General features: G+C 39.4%; 1 pseudogene; it reads left to right on the top strand.

Moving 5' to 3' along the window:
- The first annotated feature begins 12,436 nt into the window (after window positions 1–12,436).
- Window positions 12,437–13,210, top strand: LOC149163647 (cullin-1 pseudogene; annotated as a pseudogene).
- Window positions 13,211–15,870: the final 2,660 nt, after the last annotated feature.

The following is a 15,870-nucleotide window of genomic DNA, read 5'->3' as shown; positions in this document are numbered from 1 at the left end:
CTTCAGTCAATCTCCGGGTTGGTTTATGAACTGAACATATATCTTGCAAACATCCTAAGTGCCCTGGTGGTAGCTCAAATAACCTCATTATATCAGCCCCTATACTTTGTGTTTACTGACAATCATTAGCTCAGCCTAAATCCCTGAACTTAGCTGCAAACTGTGAGTGAAAACCAAGCACAATCTCGTCCCTAGACCATTTCACTGTCTCTTCTAGGAAATCTGGATGCATCGCACCTCCCGTGTGTTGCAAGTGATATGCATCCCTGTTTCCCTGTGTTATAGGTGTGATGATTGACTAACACTATTTCTGCCTCCAGATTTTGGTTTTTTCTTCATTGTCTTCAGCTTTATTAAGTAATTTTGCTGTCTATGATCAGTATATCTCTATTGAAACCATCTTCCTTTACATTATTCATCCTCCATCAGAAGGAATTGTGAATGTTTTTTATGTATTTTTCATCATTTACAGTTCTCCTTTGCAAATAGTAGCTTAATCGAACTGTCGTCTTTTGATTTGAAAGTGTCGCAAGTGTCTTTTTCAATCAAGAAAAAGAGTGTCACAAAGCATTCCTCTTTTAGATAGTTGATTACACTTTTTCCGTTGTATATGATTTGAATCATTAGTATTTCAAGTGTCGAAAGCAATTTTAAATTCAAAATTTCAAAGTGTTGTCTTGGCTTTACTTTTGTTTTTGAAAATAAAATTGTTAATATTGTCACTTTGGAAAGAATATAATTCAAATCTATACTTTGTTTTATTTTTGTCATTCTCACATTAAGGAAACTGAAAAACAATACATGCATGTGCATTTGCATTAAGACTGCATGTTGAAGTTGATTTAGGAAAAGTGAATCTAGTGTGTGCTCTCTGCTCTATGTTGAAAGAATTTCATTTCTCTTTCCTTAGTAGCAAGGATTTTCATTGTAAAAAGAGAGTAAACAATTGTTTATCATCTTAGATTGCACATTTAGGAATTTTATATCTACATCATGTGGTGAACCTTAAAGGCAAACTTCTTAAGAAAGATAAACTATAAAATAAACTTCAATGAACATTAAAAACGCTTTGGAACCTAACACACAACATTTTGAAGTCTAGGCTAGAGACGTATTCCAGTGTCGTAGAGCCTGGTAACTATCACTTTCATCATAGGTTGGGTGATTCTTCCTCTTTGAGACAACAAGTGCTAGTACGGACTTGTGCTTCCATGTACTATTGAGTATATATTGGGAGACCATAATAGGCTACATCCTTTATCCTTAGGAAGCCGTGTCTGCCACCCTATTAATCGCAATGCACTGAACACAACATTCAGGAAGATTGATTGTCGTACCGTAAAAAGTATTCTGCAGTTTTGTGATTGGTTTGGTAATCCCTCTGGCTAGATTCCCAGAGTAGTCATGTTCGTTCCTTTTCAAACTCCTTAAAAGAAAAGGTCCATTTGAGCACTTGTCACTTCAGGCTCATTAAAAATCGAAGGTGACTAGAGTCATCTTTAGTCTTTTCATTACTCTTAAAAATTGAAAAAGCAAGTTGTGTCAAAGCATCATAAAATTTATTTTAATTGGAATAGCGTCACTATTCCCTCATTTGTCTTTAGGTTGAGAAATGGAGTCTACCAATCAAGGATTTCCCCTTGGAGGAAATCCTAGTCCCTTTTCTTCTTGGGGAGATGTTGGTGCTCCACATATGGCTACATTGTCCCTTCCAAGACTCACAATTGGCTTGCCAGTTTGGCTTTTCTCGACCTCTGTCATTCAAAACACCACAATTCCTCAGCAATCCAATTAGCAACTAGATGAAGTTGCTCCCCAACCTTCTACTTCATTTGTTTCTCCCTCTCCTTCTTCCTCTTCTCTTGGTGAAACTAGCAATGCTAAAAACCAAGTAACTAAGAAGAAGAAGAAAGGGAAGGAGAAGAAGAAGAGGAATCCAACAACAAAAGGGGGAAACAAAATCCACACGCTGCACCTTCCAAACCTAAATCTCCATGTGTCATTTGCAAAGGATACCACTATCATCGAGATTGTCCCTACATCCCACGGATCTTGAGGGACTGGTCTCCCCGCTTGCACAATTTGGTGTCTTCAACCACTGACAATCATGTTGAGAGCACACCTTCAACTAGTGAAAATGAAGTCAATGGAAAAAAAGGAAGATCCAAATTTCCTTGTAGACTCTGTGAAGGTGATCATGCCCTCCACCGTTGTCCCTTCCTAGACGAAGCTAAAAGAGTCTTGGATAATTGTCCTGCGTCACCGCAGCAACTTCCACCTGGATACAAGAAACTCTTGCTGAGTCCATCGCTAGTTGAAAATCTGATTGACACATCGTTGTTGTCGGTCAAATCACCTAGCATTGAAGATAAACCCTTTGAGTCCACACTGGACCAAAGTCAACAAGTCGAGACAACAGTTGACCCGATCTTGTCTTTAGAGGGCCCACCTTCAGATGATACTGTCACCAAAGAGAATGAGAACGACACCGTTCAAATTCTCTTCATAAACGTAGACTTTGATGAACATGGGGGAAATCTACCTATTCCTTTATCGTAGGAAGGAAGTTCGCCAAAGATTTATCCGGTTGTTTATTCAGTCCCACCTCCAAGCAACTGAGTCGTTTCCTTCGATTGGAATCTACTAGGCAGACCCCACCTACCATCTAATGTACCATTCCAAATCATAGTACAAGCTTACAGAATGATTATGGTTGGTACTATTATAGATGAAGGGGCTTCTATGAGCATCCTTTCCTCAACTGCTTGGAAATTTCTTGGTTCGCCAATGCTTCTACCTGAGATTCGAAATTTGATAGGCTTCAACAAAGGAACCAGTCGACCGTTATGGATCCTTCCAAATTTTCCTATAACTTTGAGAAGGAAAACCATTCATCTAAACATGATGGTAGTCCAAGGAACTCTAGATTACAGCCTATTCCTTGGACCTGACTACATTTATAGCATGGGAGCTATCATTTCCTCACTCTTTCGAGTGATGTGTTTTCCACATGAAGGCAGAGTGGTTCAGCTCGTAGACCAACTTTCATTCCCTGGTTCGAACATAGCTATTAGTAAAATTCCATCCCTAACTAGTCTTTTTGCACATGGAATGTCTAATCAATATCCAGTTCATCCACCTAATGATCATTAGTGATTCGGTGATTGTGACTGAAACCCAGGATGCGTGCGCCCTGGTCTGCTTCGGCAGGAAAACCCTAAATATAAGGTAGGTTTCCGCATGGGAATATGACTAGTTTGACAATCCTATCCGTCTAGGAAAATGGATCAGACTGGAAAAGGATTCCCCCATCAAAGGTTATGTGATTGGCACTAACAACAGTCACCTTTTTCCATTTCGATGGACATTGCCAAGGAAGTGTTTTGTCTATGACGCGGATGGAACAATCTTGCTAATGCGAGAAATTCCATATGGTGACCTGGAAACTCTACTTTATACCTGGGGGCATGCAAACCTTTTTGCATGCAAGTGAAAAATGACCGTTTATTTTCTTAGTTTGTAGACTCTTAACCCTTTAAACTCATAGGTTGGTCATTCCTAGCTTGCATAACGAAAGGCTTCGGAGCAAAGTTTTGAATGGTGCAATCTCCCTAAAAAATGAACCTATCAATGAGGCATCCTTATTATACGACTGGCACAAGTAGTTTTACGCGAAGTTCAAGCTCGTTAAAAAATAAACCTAGCAATGAGTAAGTGTTTCCATAGAGTTCAAGCTCATTAAAAAAAATGAACCCCACCTCCAGTAAATAACCATTTTGATCGCATGACTCTCAGCTTTTGAACCTTGGTTGTGTTCTTACCATCACCTCCACTCTTTTTTAGTCGATCATACACCTCCATTTGATTGTTTACCCTTTTGAGGAATAGCTACGACGAGTGATTCTATTAGCCACCTTCTTTACACTGTCATGATTGAAAAGTTCCAAACCTTACCTGGAACCAGTTGCTATCCAAAAACATCACTTGTTCCTCAAAAAACGAGTCTCCTTTAAGCTCTTTTCATCTGACTCGTAAAATATGAAAAGATTGCTGAGCAATTGGCCTCTCTAGCTCATTAAAGTGATCAGAAGTGCCATCCCTCCTCTAGATTTTAATATTTTTTGACCTGGGGGATTATTACACAAAAAGATCGAGTGCTTGTCTTGTTCGGCTCGTTAAAACTATCTAAAAGTCATCTCTTTCGTATTATTTTACACTTTTTCAGACTTAAGGGATTACATTACGAAAAAGGACCACGAGAGTTGCCTTTATGTCTCCTTTTAGACTCTCTAAAATTGAAAAGGACTGAGTTATCTTTGTCATTAAACTCGTTAAAACAATAGCGACAAACTTTTCCATGTAGACAAGAGTGAGTTTCACTGTCGCTAGGCTCGTTAAAACATAGCGACAGGTTTGCCCAAAGGGAAAATTATAGAACAAGCATATGTTATCCTCCTCAAGCTTGACAAAAATAAAGAGGTACTGGTCAGCAATGACTAGGGAAAAAGGGAAGAAAACTTGAATAGCTTCATTGGTAGCAGGTCGCTCTTGAACATGACACTTTCACTCCATCACCATGATTGAGTCGGGTTGGGTTATTCTGTTCACCGGTCATATCACCATTGGTCCACCGTACCATCCACCTTGGGGTTAACGCTACCAATCCATTTCAGTGTCACTGATATGTTCAAGAGAAGTCGCTTAAAGAATTCACCAACCTAGCTAACATCTCATCCACTGCAATACCTTCACTCTCCATTTTTCGTGACCACCCCCCTAAACCTTATATCATCAGATCGCTTTCACCTCCACAAAATCATTTGCTCCATTTTGTGTCGTAGATGTGGGATTCATTAAGGCCCTCTTATGATGGTTCACCTCTTGTCAACATCAACTCATTATCCAAGAAGTTAGCTTAGGAACAACCCTTTCAGTACTTTGAAGCTTGCATGCCTCAACGGCAAGTTTCTCACTTCCGGAAACAGGTTTACATCAATGGCCTTTGACCGAAAGATTTTATGTGGTGTTCGACATCAACTCATGTATTCACACCACGTGAATTGTACTGTAGTACCTTGAGGGTCATCATCATTATCGGTGATCCCTCTCACACCTGTTAACAACTTACATCATTAGCTAGTAATCAGGCGATGTATTCAGGAAAATAAAGACATCAAATGTACATCACAGCTACACAAATAATCATCCAAACTAAAGGATGATGGCTCTACCAGAATCATCAGTCTGCCACACAGATGATTGTCTGTCTTATGTACATGAGTATGAATTTATAAAGATGAGCATGGGAATGCCCGCCTTAGCTAGAACATGAAAATATTATGAATATAATGTATTGTATTGTATCTTATTACAAGTCACCTTCCAGTTCGAAAAACCTCGGATCCTCATTATAAAGAATTTCACCTGACATCAAAAGGATTTACAACCTCATGCTTTAGGGGGCAACTGTTATAGAAATATTTGGGCACTGCAACCCCAATCACATATTTCCATAAACCAAGGGCTCCTAAACCCCTAAAAGTGTTGTTTCATACCCTAAAGGAACAAGGTCAGCTGATTACATCATCTCTCAGAAGTTCTCCATGAAAAACTACTCAGCACTGGTCAAAACAGGACCATACAGACTGCTCCATGCATAGGGTGTGATGCATCTCACCTATTACACACGAGGGGTACGATGCATACTAGAAATCCCTTCTGTAGGGTGTGATGAGTGAGAGCAGACAAATGGCTTAATCAGTTTGCTAGGTGGAAACCCAGAGAATATTCTAGAAAATGCTCATATGGCACTTGCCTCTCTTAATTCGCCCAGGGATGAGTAAGAGATTTGAAATCTCCAAGTGGAACCAAGAACTATCAGTGAAATGACACTAATAAAAATCCCAGAAGCTGACTCACTCTCCTGAAAACATCTATATATGGATCCCTCATCCAAGAGATCTAGAGGCTAGAATTTTGTAATTTGCAAGGAAGTGTTGTTGGTTTCTCTTTGAAGACATTGTTGGGTGATCTTGCTTTGTATGAGGTGAAGGGGGTTTTCACGCTAGGAGGATGATGTTGGATCAGATAGCTTGGTTGTAATCCTCTCTTCTACTACTTCTATCAATAAAGCTATTTGAGTTTTCCTCCATATGCTCGTATATCTCTGAATCTTATTTGTATGCATTTATATGGTTAATGTACATCTGATCCTACATTATTTATGGTTATAGATCTCTATGCTTTGATGGTATTTTTCTGCCTCGACTCTACAGGTGTTCTTTGAAGTGGGACAAGCGAGAAAGGAGTGGTGAAAGCTCTATCAAAGGAGAGAGGAAACAAGCAAGGATGTTATCACTGAAAATAGTGTTGCCAAAATTTTTCAGTTTAGCTGAAGGACAAACTGTTTTTGCAGCGCATAAATCCGTTAGCAGTTTCGCAGCGCCACCTGTTTTAGTGATTTCGTAGCGAAAAACACCGACCTTGCACTGGCTGCGCTACGAAATTGGGAAATGACAGATATTTAAGGTGAATTGATGGAAACACTGCAGGAAACGAGGTTTGTCAAGCTGTTATATAACCACATACAATACCTGTCACCATGATATTGAAACAGGGCAGGGATGGCGTTATGAAAGATATTTCAAATTCCAAGAAAAGGTTGCGCCTGAGGGGAGCTGAAGATGTAATTCTTGGACAGTATGAGGGCTATACAGAAGATACCAACAAAGGAGGAAATCATCCTATAACTCTGAGGGCCAATTACAGGTTATGGGCAGAAATGAGTTCTCTGCGGTCTGAGTTTTCACTATATATGTGAAGTTGTAATAGCAACACCTGGCCGTCTGCTTGACTGTCTTGAAAGAAAATATGCTGTCCTGAATCAATGCAACTATGTTGTTCTGGTCAAGGAAAGAATGTTTCGTTATGTGCGCTTCAATAATCTATCCGTTCAGAACTATGAAGAATATCTTAATGAGAACCCACTTGCGCATCCCGGAATAGATTTGACTGTGACAGTTTTGACAACTGGATTTTGGCCAAGTTACAAGTCATTTGATCTTAATCTACCTGCTGAGATGGTTAAATGTGTTGAGGTGTTCAAAGAGCTTTATCAAACAAAAACTAAACATCGGAAGCTTACATGGATATATTCTTTGGGAACCTGTAATATTATTGGGAAGTTTGATCCTAAGCCAATGGAACTTATTGTAACAACTCATCAGGCATCTGCACTTTTGCTGTTCAATGCGTCAGAGAGGCTAAGTTACTCTGAAATCAAGTCTCAGTTGAATTGAACCGATGAAGATATTGTCAGATCGCTGCACTCCCTTGCATACGCAAAATACAAAATCCTCAATAAAAAACCAAACACAAAAACTGTGGCGCAAACAGATTATTTTGAATTCAACGCAAAATTCACCGACAAAATGAGGAGAATAAAGATTCCTTTTCCACCGGTGGATGAGAAGAAAAAATTTATTGAGGATGTAGATAAAGCTCGGCGTTATGCTATTGATGCATCAATTGTAAGAATCATGAAGAGCCGAAAAGTTTTATCTCACCAGCAGTTAGTGACGGAGTGCGTTGAGCAACTGGAACAGATGTTCGAGCCTGATTTCAAGGCAATCAAGAAGGGCCGCAATGTGGCTTATGAAACGGACTTTCTGCATACCATCAGAGCGGGGTAGTAAGCACGTGGCATTTTAAATTAGGCTTGGGTTGGGTTTGAATGTTCCGAGGAGAACATGATATGCAAACTGGTGATCCATCAAAGTTACATCAAGAAAGCGTGTGAGAGAATCAAAATCGCGTGGGAATACTTCAGAGAGGAGATGTAAAGCTGGAAATTTGAAATGTGGACTAGAAACTGGCAAGACCAAATCTCTCAAGGCGATGAATTGTGATATATGCTGTATCGAATTTGGTTTTTGCCGTGAATGCTCTTGTATTCTCGGTGGGAAGGCTACTGATCAGAGTGTGGCAGACTACTGTACTATCAGATGTGAGGGAAAGCTGAATGAAGAATTTGTTTGTGGGCATGTTGCTCACCTAGAGTGTGCTCTACTTTGTCATATGGCAGGCGTATAGCAAAGCATTGGTTTAGATGTGGAATATTATTGTAGACGCTGTGATAAAAAGGCGAACCTGATGATGCTTGTTTCCAGCATACTTCATGCATCTGAATCCCTGGAAGTACGAGCTGATGTTGAGAAGAATTTGTGTCTGGCTTTACATATCATACAGGGTACAAGGCAGATTGTGGGGAGAAGCCTGCAGAATAATATAGAGTTATCTCTAAAGAAGCTTCGCATTGGAATGAATCTGGCAGATATTGCAGAGTCACGTCAAAATTCAATAACAGTTGATGAAGACAATACTATTCAAAAGGTTAACTATCAGGTGGAGCCTCTAAATATTGACCCTGTGTCTCTTGCAAACCCTAGAGATCAAGACAACAAAACAAGTGAATCTCCATTTGGTGATTCATTTGCAACTCGTACCCAACCCTATGATCTCTTCCAAGCAGCAAATACTCTACCTGATGTGACTTCTCAGAAAGGAAGTTCATTTGTTCATGATATATTACAGAGAAGATCGAGGTTTCTTCCAGAAGAAACAAATGGATCCTCGGGTCTACTTAATTCACCGGTTCATATCACAACTCTGAAATTTGAGAATAAAATTAACCAAGCTCTTCATGGCCTAAAAAACAAAATCTCAAGAAGCAAAATATAAGTTTGCCCAAGAAAAACTATATTCCTAGAAAGATTTTCTATTGTTCCTCTTTCAGGAGCTAAACATAGCAAACAATGAATTTACAAATGTTTCATCCTCATCCTCTTTGGAAAACTTTGATGATTTGCTTGTAGGTGTTTCAGATCGAGTTGGAAGACTGAGGAAAGAGAGCTGGGACTAAATGATAAACTAGTAAACTATGTTCCAGCCAAAGTATCTCCAGAAAACAGAGGAATCCGGGCATGCTGTTTGAGTTTTTTAGGAAAAGCTATTGACATTGAAGCCTGGTAGCTAAACAGGATTACTTGCAAATTGTTGTTCATTTGTTGGAATGAGGAGTAGTCAGAAAGTGGAGGACCAGTTATCTATGGTGGAACAGTAACTTTCTGAGATAATGCAGGATGCAGTGATTCCATCCCTGAGTGCGTTGGTAAAGCCAGAGCTTCTAAGGCACCAAAACAAAGATATCAGGCTCATTGTTGTTACTTGCATTAGTGAGAATCTCACTGGAAATGTACCTGCTTCAACGCAAACAATGATAAGTTTGGTTTGAATGAGAGGAAGATTGTGTTTTCTTTAAATCACACAACAGTTTCGTAGCGCGCTACGAAACTTCTGTAGGTGATGATTTTAAGCGAAGAGCAGCTATTGTGATACTGTGAGCGGGAGTTGAGGAAGAGAAACACCTGTCTATCAATACCACCTACAGCACATCAGAAACATGGCAGCATTCCATACCTGGGGTTATTAAAAGAGCTGGGACATGTTGCTGAACTTTCGAAGGATGGTAGGAGACAGGGGCCTTAAAAATAGGTGTTTTAATCCTGATGATAAATGATCCATCAGCGCTAACAGGTATCCAAAGTCAGCGTTCCTTGCATCTATAGCTCAGCCATCTCAGCCTAACTGAAGGAGGACAGTTGTCAAGGATCCAAGAAGAATCAAGCATACGAGGAGAATGGGATTAGTGTTTTAGTTTGATTAGGATTTTGTGTAATTACAGCTCAGCACTTTTGTAATTAATGAATTAGTTAAATAGCATATAGGAGTAGTTAATAGAGCCTTGGAGCTCGCTCTAGAGAGGGTAGGATGTATTACTATAAATGGATCAGATTAGGATGTAATAGGGGTTGGAGATTTTATACAAAAACAGAGTTTTATTTGGGCCAATGTAAAAGACTTATTACAGTAATAGTAAAACAGCTGTTGTTTCTTCTCAAGATTCTCAATGGATTATATTGTTCAAATGTGATGGTGGTTTATTCTCTTAATGTTCTTTTACAGCCTTGTTACAGCATAATCACTCAGAATTCATGTTTAATGCTCTGACTTCCTGTATGCTTGGCAAGCTGTGGTTTATGTAAAGTATGTTTGAACATCTGATGCAAAGAGCCTTGACTTCCATGAAATGACTGTGCTTTTGTTTACTAAATGTGTGAGACTCCATAGCCCAATGAAGACCAATTTGATATGTGTCCAACCAGCTTTGTTTTCATAAATGTGTGAAGAGTTAGCCATCTTTTCTTGCCCTTAATGCATATCAAAAATCTGTGAGAGAGCCCTCTCTGACTAAGGAGGCTAAACCTTAGTCTAAAGCCTGGTCTGAAGTAGTTACATGAAATCTAACTGGTAGCAGCCATCAGTACATGATTTTGTGATAACATTTTGGTGCGTCTGCCGGGAGCCTGAAGTCTATTCATTCCCGAAATCAATGGTTGAACTTCTGAAGGTAGCAGGAGCTCAGACATCAATTTGAGGCTGCAAAACTACCTTGGCGACTCCACACAGCAAATAACAAATTAGAAGGTGACTCCACTGCTAGAAGATCAGTAGCTTGATGAAGTTTCAAGATGGATTCTACTGCAAGAATGAATGCCAGGTATGCTCCTATGAATTGGTCTCATATCCCTGGTTTTCCAAATCCTATGCCAAAGGTTGATTGGTTAGATGATCTTCCAATATTCAAAGATGAAAAAAAGGACAATGCTGCTCTTCACTTGGTTAGGTTTCATATGCATGTACGCAGTCTTAAGGTTCTTTTCCCTGAGGATTGTCTCATGAGGATGTTTATGGCCACTTTAGAAGGAAAAGCATGGTCTTGGTATAAAAGTTTGGAGAATGGTTCATTATATTCTCTTGCTGATTTCCATGATGTGTTCTGTGAAATGTATAAAGATTGTTATCCTTCTTTGTTGCTGCTCAAAGATTGTTGTAGGCATTCTTTAAATCTTATTCAATACTTGGAGGATTGTTATGGTGATGATGAATTTATGGATGAAGAAATTTTAGAGGCTCTCCATAACAATGCATTTCAGCACCAAGGAGAAAGTATATCATCTCAGGAAACGCAGCATGAAGAGCAGCAGGGGTTTACTTGTGAAAACCATGTTCAATCCTCTGATATTGATGAAGAGATGCAGCAGATTTGTCAGGTTTCAGATCATGATGGAGATGAAATTGATTGCACTCAGCAAGAAGAAATATTGGAGGAAAGTTTCTATGACCCTCAGGCAGAGGAAAAGCTTGCTCAATTTTGTAATTCCTTGCAGCAGCTTACTTCAAATAATGATCATAGTAGTGAGGAAAATTACATTGTTTGTGAGCATCATTTAGAAAGGCAGTTGGATAGCATATCAAATAAATTTGGTGTGGCTGAAGATAAGTTGTCTAAAGATACAGAAAGTTTTGAGAATCAGCAAACTAACCATGTGTTTTTTGACCCTATAGCTGAATACATGGAAAAGATTTGCTGTTCAGGCGGCTTCCAGTTATATTTTCATGTTGAAGAACAGTTACACCTCATGCTGCCTCGGTTACTTCAGTATCTGGCTTATTTTTGTTTCAAGCACAGCCAAAGGACTCAAATGTCAGATAAAACAGAGGATTGGCTACATTGGAAATTTCATATTGATTGAGCAGAAAAGAAGTTGAAATGGTTAGGGTAGGTAGGTAGAGGTAAATGCAAATAAGCTCAAGGTTAACTGAGCATTTCTTTTTTCAGTAGATGTAGCTTTCTTTCTCCTACAGTTATGCTTGTCAAGCAAATTTCTGTTTGTCACAAATGGATAAGGCACTGGAGCTGCATGTTCTTAGTGTACCACAAGGGCACACTATCCCAAGTGGAGCCACTGTTATCACTGAAAATAGTGTTGCCAAAATTTTTCAGTTTAGCTGAAGGACAAACTGTTTTTGCAGCGCATAAATCCGTTAGCAGTTTCGCAGCGCCACCTGTTTTAGTGATTTCGTAGCGAAAAACACCGACCTTGCACTGGCTGCGCTACGAAATTGGGAAATGACAGATATTTAAGGTAAATTGATGGAAACACTGCAGGGAACGAGGTTTGTCAAGCTGTTATATAACCACATACAATACCTGTCACCATGATATTGAAACAGGGCAGGGATGGCGTTATGAAAGATATTTCAAATTCCAAGAAAAGGTTGCGCCTGAGGGGAGCTGAAGATGTAATTCTTGGAAAGTATGAGGGCTATACAGAAGATACCAACAAAGGAGGAAATCATCCTATAACTCTGAGGGCCAATTACAGGTTATGGGCAGAAATGAGTTCTCTACGGTCTGAGTTTTCACTATATATGTGAAGTTGTAATAGCAACACCTGGCCGTCTGCTTGACTGTCTTGAAAGAAAATATGCTGTCCTGAATCAATGCAACTATGTTGTTCTGGTCAAGGAAAGAATGTTTCGTTATGTGCGCTTCAATAATCTATCCGTTCAGAACTATGAAGAATATCTTAATGAGAACCCACTTGCGCATCCCGGAATAGATTTGACTGTGACAGTTTTGACAACTGGATTTTGGCCAAGTTACAAGTCATTTGATCTTAATCTACCTGCTGAGATGGTTAAATGTGTTGAGGTGTTCAAAGAGCTTTATCAAACAAAAACTAAACATCGGAAGCTTACATGGATATATTCTTTGGGAACCTGTAATATTATTGGGAAGTTTGATCCTAAGCCAATGGAACTTATTGTAACAACTCATCAGGCATCTGCACTTTTGCTGTTCAATGAGTCAGAGAGGCTAAGTTACTCTGAAATCAAGTCTCAGTTGAATTGAACCGATGAAGATATTGTCAGATCGCTGCACTCCCTTGCATACGCAAAATACAAAATCCTCAATAAAAAACCAAACACAAAAACTGTGGCGCAAACAGATTATTTTGAATTCAACGCAAAATTCACCGACAAAATGAGGAGAATAAAGATTCCTTTTCCACCGGTGGATGAGAAGAAAAAATTTATTGAGGATGTAGATAAAGCTCGGTGTTATGCTATTGATGCATCAATTGTAAGAATCATGAAGAGCCGAAAAGTTTTATCTCACCAGCAGTTAGTGACGGAGTGCGTTGAGCAACTGGAACAGATGTTCGAGCCTGATTTCAAGGCAATCAAGAAGGGCCGCAATGTGGCTTATGAAACGGACTTTCTGCATACCATCAGAGCGGGGTAGTAAGCACGTGGCATTTTAAATTAGGCTTGGGTTGGGTTTGAATGTTCCGAGGAGAACATGATATGCAAACTGGTGATCCATCAAAGTTACATCAAGAAAGCGTGTGAGAGAATCAGAATCGCGTGGGAATACTTCAAAGAGGAGATGTAAAGCTGGAAATTTGAAATGTGGACTAGAAACTGGCAAGACCAAATCTCTCAAGGCAATGAATTGTGATATATGCTGTATCGAATTTGGTTTTTGCCGTGAATGCTCTTGTATTCTCGGTGGGAAGGCTACTGATCAGAGTGTGGCAGACTACTGTACTATCAGATGTGAGGGAAAGCTGAATGAAGAATTTGTTTGTGGGCATGTTGCTCACCTAGAGTGTGCTCTACTTTGTCATATGGCAGGCGTATAGCAAAGCATTGGTTTAGATGTGGAATATTATTGTAGACGCTGTGATAAAAAGGCGAACCCGATGATGCTTGTTTCCAGCATACTTCATGCATCTGAATCCCTGGAAGTACGAGCTGATGTTGAGAAGAATTTGTGTCTGGCTTTATGTATCATACAGGGTACAAGGCAGATTGTGGGGAGAAGCCTGCAGAATAATATAGAGTTATCTCTAAAGAAGCTTCGCATTGGAATGAATCTGGCAGATATTGCAGAGTCACGTCAAAATTCAATAACAGTTGATGAAGACAATACTATTCAAAAGGTTAACTATCAGGTGGAGCCTCTAAATATTGACCCTGTGTCTCTTGCAAACCCTAGAGATCAAGACAACAAAACAAGTGAATCTCCATTTGGCGATTCATTTGCAACTCGTACCCAACCCTATGATCTCTTCCAAGCAGCAAATACTCTACCTGATGTGACTTCTCAGAAAGGAAGTTCATTTGTTCATGATATATTACAGAGAAGATCGAGGTTGCTTCCAGAAGAAACAAATGGATCCTCGGGTCTACTTAATTCACCGGTTCATATCACGGCTCTGAAATTTGAGAATAAAATTAACCAAGCTCTTCATGGCCTAAAAAACAAAATCTCAAGAAGCAGAATATAAGTTTGCCCAAGAAAAACTATATTCCTAGAAAGATTTTCTATTGTTCCTCTTTCAGGAGCTAAACATAGCAAACAATGAATTTACAAATGTTTCATCCTCATCTTCTTTGGAAAACTTTGATGATTTGCTTGTAGGTGTTTCAGATCGAGTTGGAAGACTGAGGAAAGAGAGCTGGGACTAAATGCTAAACTAGTAAACTATGTTCTAGCCAAAGTATCTCCAGAAAACAGAGGAATCCGGGCATGCTGTTTGAGTTTTTTAGGAAAAGTTATTGACATTGAAGCCTGGCAGCTAAACAGGATTACTTGCAAATTGTTGTTCATTTGTTGGAATGAGGAGTAGTCAGAAAGTGGAGGACCAGTTATCTATGGTGGAACAGTAACTTTCTGAGATAATGCAGGATGCAGTGATTCCATCCCTGAGTGCGTTGGTAAAGCCAGAGCTTCTAAGGCACCAAAACAAAGATATCAGGCTCATTGTTGTTACTTGCATTAGTGAGAATCACACTGGAAATGTACCTGCTTCAACACAAACAATGATAAGTTTGGTTTGAATGAGAGGAAGACTGTGTTTTCTTTAAATCACACAGCAGTTTCGTAGCGCGCTACGAAACTGCTGTAGGTGATGATTTTAAGCGAAGAGCAGCTATTGTGATACTGTGAGCGGGAGTTGAGGAAGAGAAACACCTGTCTATCAATACCACCTACAGCACATCAGAAACATGGCAGCATTCCATACCTGGGGTTATTAAAAGAGCTGGGACATGTTGCTGAACTTTCGAAGGATGGTAGGAGACAGGGGCCTTAAAAATAGGTGTTTTAATCCTGATGATAAATGATCCATCAGCGCTAACAGGTATCCAAAGTCAGCGTTCCTTGCATCTGTAGCTCAGCCATCTCAGCCTAACTGAAGGAGGACAGCTGTCAAGGATCCAAGAAGAATCAAGCATACGAGGAGAATGGGATTAGTGTTTTAGTTTGATTAGGATTTTGTGTAATTACAGCTCAGCACTTTTGTAATTAATGAATTAGTTAAATAGCATATAGGAGTAGTTAATAGAGCCTTGGAGCTCGCTCTAGAGAGGGTAGGATGTATTACTATAAATGGATCAGATTAGGATGTAATAGGGGTTGGAGATTTTATACAAAAACAGAGTTTTATTTGGGCCAATGTAAAAGACTTATTACAGTAATAGTAAAACAGCTGTTGTTTCTTCTCAAGATTCTCAATGGATTATATTGTTCAAATGTGATGGTGGTTTATTCTCTTAATGTTCTTTTACAACCTTGTTACAGCATAATCACTCAGAATTCATGTTTAATGCTCTGACTTCCTGTATGCTTGGCAAGCTGTGGTTTATGTAAAGTATGTTTGAACATCTGATGCAAAGAGCCTTGACTTCCATGAAATGATTGTGCTTTGTTTACTAAATGTGTGAGACTCCATAGCCCAATGAAGACCAATTTGATATGTGTCCAACCAACTTTGTTTTCATAAATGTGTGAAGAGTTAGCCATCTTTTCTTGCCCTTAATGCATATCAAAAATCTGTGAGAGAGCCCTCTCTGACTAAGGAGGCTAAACCTTAGTCTAAAGCCTGGTCTGAAGTAGTT

Source organism: Pinus tabuliformis, chromosome 5_1 (genome assembly GCF_031772625.1).
Source record: "Pinus tabuliformis cultivar Carrire ecotype Pingquan chromosome 5_1, CPIR1, whole genome shotgun sequence".
NCBI lineage: Eukaryota > Viridiplantae > Streptophyta > Pinopsida > Pinales > Pinaceae > Pinus > Pinus tabuliformis.
This window is presented reverse-complemented; position numbering and strand designations above follow the sequence as displayed.